Below are 6,433 nucleotides of genomic sequence, written 5' to 3'. Positions count from 1 at the left end.
CTGCCTCAGCCTCCCAAGCAGCTGGGATTACAGGCACCCACCACCACGCCCAGCTAATTTTTGTATTTTTAGTGGAGACCAGGTTTTGCCATGTTGGCCAGACTGGTCTCGAACTCCTGACTTCATGTGATCTGCCTGCCTTGGCCTCCCAAAGTGCTGGGATGACAGGTGTGAGCCACCACACCCGGTCACAATCCTATTCCACACACCTTGAATGCCTTGCTGCCTTCTTTCTACCTGACCCAATTACAGCCATTCTTCAAGGCCTATCTCAAATTCTTATCCCCTTTAAAAAGTCTTCACTCACTATTCCAATCTAAATATTTTCCTATCTTTTTTGAAATTCTATACCAACTAATATTTGTATATTTAACCATGTCTTCTGATTATTTTGAATTGATTTAAACGTTATGACAAGTTACTTTTTCCATTGTTCGTTTTTTCCAGATAGAGTCTGGCCTTGTCACCTAGGCTGGAGTGCAGTGGTGCAGTCACGGTTCAATGCAGTCTCAATGTCCTAGGTTCAAGCAATCCTCCCACCTCAGTTTTCCAAGTAGTTGGGAATACAGGCCACTAGCTAATTTTCCTTTTTTTTTAATTGTAGAGACAAGGTCTCACTGTGTTGCTCAGGCTGGTCTTGACCTCCTGGGTTCAAGCAATCCTCCTGCCTCGTCCTCCCAAAATGCTGGGATTACAGGCATCAACCACTACGCCTGGCCTATGTTTTACATGTTAATATATTGCTTCCCCAAACTGTGTAGGAATCAGTAAACAGAGAGTGAAACTGCAAGTGGGAGTGAGGAGAACATGGGCTAGATCAATTTTGTTTCGTTTTGTTTTGTTTCTTGGATGGCTTGCTCATTCTTGTCTCTGCAGGGGGCTTCTCAGATCTTGACATTGGTTTATGCTAACTTCATATAATAGCTCATATGCTAACTAACATTATGTAAGTGGACCCAAGAAAGCTAATTATTAAGTTGAGAAATATAACCTATTATATGTCTCAGAGACATAGACATCTTTTAATTTACCATGAAGAAGAGTCCCCAAAGAACCAGGACAACCAAAATCCACATGATCAGGCTGGGCTCACTCCAGTAATCCCAACGCTTTGGGAGGCGAAGGTGGGCAGGTCACTTGAGGTCAGGAGTTCAAGACCAGCCTGGCCAACATGGCGAAACCCCATCTCTACTAATAATACAAATATCAGCCAGGCATGCTGGCACATGCCTGTAATTCCCGCTACTTGGGAGGCTGAGGCACAAGAATTGCTTGAACCTGGGAGGTAGAGGCTGCAGTGAGCCAAGATCATGCCACTGCACTCCAGCCTGGGGAACAGATCGAAACTGTGTCTCAAAAAAGTAAATAAATAAACAAATAAAAATTAAAATTAAAATAAGCCACATCATGAGAGTGTTTGTCTCCTCCTACTCCCAAATTACCAGCGAATCAGAAGGTTTCTGGTGAACACAAAATCTGACTAATAGGAGTTACGGGCTGAATATGTAACATCTCATGGCATTAGGCTATGACCCTCATTTCACCAAATGAACAGCCTTAGCATTGACATTGGAGAACTCGATATCCCTGGACAGGCTAGAATGGATACTGCCTACCCTCACCTTAGTGATTTTCCTTTGCCAAGGCCTTCAGGGTCGACCATACCCTCCTTTACATCGACCTAGTCTTTCTTTTGGTATATTGTTAAATTCAAAATAAATATTCTCAGTTCCTGCCAGCCTAAGAGCAATTCTTTCTCCCTTCCCGTCTCTCTGTCTCAATCTTTCTGTGTTTTTGTTTCTCTCTGTCTCTGTCTCTGTTTTTCACTTTCACTTTTCTTCTTTCTCCATTTCTCTCTCTCAGTCTTTGACTGTCTGCCTCTGTTCTCTGACTCATTTTCATAGCTCTACTCTGACTCATTATGTTTGATTTCACAGCAGTGGTAAATATATTTCCTTAATGTCTAAGTTTTAGAAATGACCTCATCATGGTGTTTCAGTGCTAACAATAGACTGTAAGCTCCTCGAGGGTGGGGATGACATGTTAGTATGACAGGCAAAACATACCTGTACATTTGCCCATAATACTCAGTAAATTTACAGGTGCTCAGTCATTATGTATTATTGACTCAATCTCTGTTGCTATTTTCGTTAAGGCTGATGTCATTGTCAACACTGTTCCCATGAATCTTCAGCTTGGAGGAGGACCACTATCTCGGGCATTTTTGCAGAAAGCTGGTCCCATGCTCCAGAAAGAGTTAGATGACAGCAGGCGGGAAACAGAGGAAAAAGTGGGTAACATATTCATGACAAGTGGCTGCAATCTGGACTGCAAAGCTGTGCTCCATGCCGTGGCTCCAGATTGGAATAATGGAGCGGGGACTTCTTGGCAGGTAGGGAACGCTCTTAGTTCTCCACCTCACTTGGTAGCTTTGGGAATCTTCTTCTGGTGTGGTGTAGATCTGTGCTGAAGGGAGGCAATTTTGCCCTACAGAGGACAGTTGGGTTGTTACAACTGCTACTGGCATCTAGTGAGTAGAAGCGAGGGATGCTGCCAAATATCCTATGATGCACACACCAGTCCCCACAACAAAGAAGTGTCTGCCCTAGGCTGTGAAACCCTGTATTGATTGAACCCTGTCTGTCTATTGCAATCTTTATTACATTCCATGGAGAATCCATCACAACTACCAGTTATTTCCGAGTAATTGACCCTCAGAAGTAGTAACAGTCACTGGGATTCTACAGGAGGGGTGTCTAAGATGTAATGTAATAATCTTTCAGTATAGCAAAGAGGTGTGCACAGCACTGTGGTGAAGAATAAAAAAGAGTCAGTGCCCTTTCGATAACATCATTCCCACCTCCACTCCCACTTTAATTTCCCAACTTTTTTTCAGAATATAAAAAAGTAATACAATTACATTGTGGAAAATATAGAAAAGTACAAAAAGACAATAAAAGTAATAATCCAACCATCAAGAGATAACTGTTTTCTTCTTCTTTTTGAGACAGAGTTTTGCTCTGTCACCCAGGCTGGAGTGCAGTGGCGCCATCTCAGCTCATTGCAACTTCCGCTCTGCCTCCTGGGTTCAAGTGATTCTCCTGCCTCAGCCTCCTGAGTAGCTGGGATTACAGGCACCCACCACCAGGCCTAGCTAATTTTGGTATTTTTAGTAGAGACGGGGTTTCACTGTGTTAGCGAGGCTGGTCTCAAACTCCTGACCTCAAGTGATCCACCCGCCTCGACCTCCCAAAGTGCCAGGATTACAGGCATGAGCTACTACTGTGCCTGGCCTTAAGAGGTAACTTTAGTTAACATTTTACTATATTTCCTTCAAGTCAACTTTATGACTTCATGCATATTTCTTTATTTATTTTTTGAGATGGAGTTTTGCTCTTGTTGCCCAGGCTGGAGTGCAATGGCACGATCTTGGTTCACTGCAGCCTCTGCCTCCCGGGTTCTTGCAATTCTCCTGCCTCAGCCTCCCAAGTAGCTAGGATTATAGGCATGCGCCCCTATACCTGGCTAATTTTGTATTTGTAGTAGAGATGGGGTTTCTCCATGTTGGTCAGGCTGGTCTTGAACTCCTGACCTCAGGTGATCTGCCTGCTTCATCCTCCCAAAGTGTTGGGATTACAGGCGTGAGCCACTGCAACTGGACAGCATATTTATTTCTTAGTTGAGATTCTCTCTCTCTCTTTTTTTAATTGAAACAGGGTCTCACTCTGTCGCCCAGGCTGGAGTGCAGTGGCGCAATCTTACCTCACTGCAACCTCTGCCTCCTGGGCTCAGGTGATCCTCCTACCTCAGCCTCCCCAGTAGCTGGGACAACAGGCACACACCACCATCCCTGGCTAATTTTTGTGTTTTTATAAAGATGGGGTTTCACCATGTTGCCCAGGCTGGTCTTGAACTCAAGGGCTCAAGCTATCTGCCCACCACGGCCCCCCAAAGTGTTGGGATTATAGGTGTGAACCACCGTGTTAGGCCCAATATTATCTTTTTTTCCTTCTTCTTCTTTTGGCCCAATATTCTCTTTAAACATTTTTAAATACCATTTTTTGTTTTTGTTTTTTTCTTTTTTAAACTTAACATAAATACTGCATGTTGTTAAAGATTCTTCATAAACACCACTTTTAGTTGCATTGAGGTACCATTTTTATGCAGCCATTCCCACACTGTGGACCCGCCTGTCCTGAATGAGTGTTACTCTCTCTGGAAAGTACTCTGCCCTGTTTTTGTTTCCTCTTTCTGACTTCTCAGGCCCTGATTAAGCCAACAATAGCAAAGAGGTCCTTGTCAGAGTTGCTGGGACCACAACTCTTTGTTTTCCACCAACTTAAGCCCTAACTTATGTAAATGTACTTTGCACATTTCAGATCATGGCAAATATAGTCAAGAAATGTTTGACAACTGTAGAAGAGCTATCTTTCTCATCAATCACATTTCCCATGATTGGAGCTCAAAATTTGCGGTTTCCCAAAGCTGTTTTTGCTAAACTAATCCTTTCAGAAGTGTTCGAATACAGTAGCAGTGCAAGGCCGATAACTAAACCTTTATAAGAAGTCCACTTTCTGGTATATACAAATGACGATGAAGGCCGTCAGGTATGTTTACATATCCCATCTGCTTAATTCTGGCAAGTGAACCCAAGAGCATTCAGATGTTTTTATAGATCTAGGAATAACTGTGTTTTCTACTCCTGTGCCCATAAGTGATAGTTGCTAGTGGGAGGTTGCCATATGACTTAACTATGAGCCAACACTGATAACTCATGTTCCTAGACAGTTCATCAACAGACAAGCTAATCGATAATAAATACATTCTTAGAAAGAAGTGGAAAGTTATTGGCATAAAAACGGCCTTGACATTTTAACACTGACTATATGAAAGCTAAGTCATGGCTTTATCTATGGGGAAAGGGCAGAATAAGAGAAGCCTCAAAGATTTAGTTATTTGGATAGAATAGACCAGTCTATACAAGTCTGTGAGTGTCTACGAACTAGAAATAGCAGCACCATATTCAGCAGTGGAGAAGCAGTCAAAGCAAACTAAGTAGTTCCCACTGACATTAGAAGAATGGTATACCTAGGTTTAATCTCAGTTTTGCCATTTAAAAGTTGGGTGACATACCTCTCTGAATCTCAGCTTTTTTTTTTTTTTCAGACAGAGCCTTGCTCTGTTACCCAGGCTGGAGTGCAGTGGCACCATCTCGGCTCACTGCAGCCTCTGCCTCCTGGACTCAAGCAATCCTCCCATCTCAGCCTCCCTCGTAGCTGGGATTACGGGCATGTGCTACCACGCTTGGCTAATTTTTGTATTATTAGTAGAGACGGAGTTTCTCCATGTTGGCCAGGCTGGTCCTGACCTCAGGTGATCCACCCACCTTGGCCTCCTGAAGTGCTGGGATTACAGGCGTGAGCCACCGCGCCCAGCCTAAATCTCAGTTTTATCAAGTGTAAGATGAGTGTGATAATAACACCTTTCGGAGTTGTTCTAACTATTAAAAGGGGTGTATTTGAAGTGTTTTGCATGATATCTAGCACATAGAAAACCCCCAAAACTGGTTGTAGTCATTACCTGACTTTAAGGACTGACAGGAAATTGCTACAACTTACTAACATCACCACTTAAACAGGATCAAAGATAATTTTGTTTTTTAAGTTCTTAGTTATTCTTACCTATTCTGGATGGAAGTGTGGTCTTTCCAGAGATGTTTCCCAAAATTCCCCAGAAACACTCCAAAGTATTGCATGATGTAGTTTGTAAGTAAATTTATCCATCGGAAATAATAATAACAGTTTAAAAAATAACATTTAGCCCCAAATGTTCTCAGTTTTCTTTCCCCCAGTAAATATAAAATATCCAGAGACATATTTTCTTGCTCAAAGATAAACTGGGGTAAATTATTATTAGCAAAATATTCATGATATATGTGTCCTTGTTGAGTTCATAATAACATCTGCCCTTTACTGGGGTGACATCTCCAGTAGCAATCTGGAAAGTAACTGCCCCAAATTTCATTGTTAACCAAGAATTAGAAACATGGACTGGTACAGGCTCACGCCTGTAGTCCCAGCACTTTGGGAGGCTGAGGCAGGGGGATTGCTTGAGCCCAGGAGTTCAAAACCAGCCTGGGCAACATGGCAAAACCTCATCTCTGCAAAAAATACAAAACATTAGCCAGGCATGGTGGTGCACATCTGTAGTCCTAGCTACTTGGGAGGCTGAGGTGGGAGGATCAGTTGAGTCCAGAGAGTTGAGGCTGCAGTGAGCCAAGCTCACGCCACTGTAGTCCAGCTTGGGCAACAGAATGAGACCCTGTCCAAAAAGAAAAAGAAAAGAGAAAGAAAGAAAGAAAGAAAGAAAGAAAGAAAGAAAGAAAGAAAGAAAGAAAGAAAGAAAGAAAGAAAGAAAGAAAGAAAGAAAGAAA

The 6,433-nt window shown here is 42.6% G+C and overlaps 1 protein-coding gene across 1 annotated transcript in view; it reads left to right on the top strand.

Annotated features, from left to right (window-relative positions):
- Positions 1-6,433, top strand: part of PARP15 (poly (ADP-ribose) polymerase family, member 15) — a 30,668-nt gene that overhangs the window by 2,380 nt on the left and 21,855 nt on the right. The window contains exons 2-3 of the mRNA XM_011971563.1: positions 2,156-2,392; positions 4,380-4,607. The gene's annotated coding sequence lies outside the window, so the exon portion shown is untranslated. The remainder of the gene's footprint in view (positions 1-2,155; positions 2,393-4,379; positions 4,608-6,433) is intronic.

This window comes from Mandrillus leucophaeus, unplaced genomic scaffold (assembly GCF_000951045.1).
Source record: "Mandrillus leucophaeus isolate KB7577 unplaced genomic scaffold, Mleu.le_1.0 Scaffold123, whole genome shotgun sequence".
NCBI classification, from domain to species: Eukaryota; Metazoa; Chordata; class Mammalia; order Primates; family Cercopithecidae; genus Mandrillus; species Mandrillus leucophaeus.
Note: the sequence above shows the minus strand (reverse complement) of the source record. Positions and strands in the feature narration are given on the sequence as shown.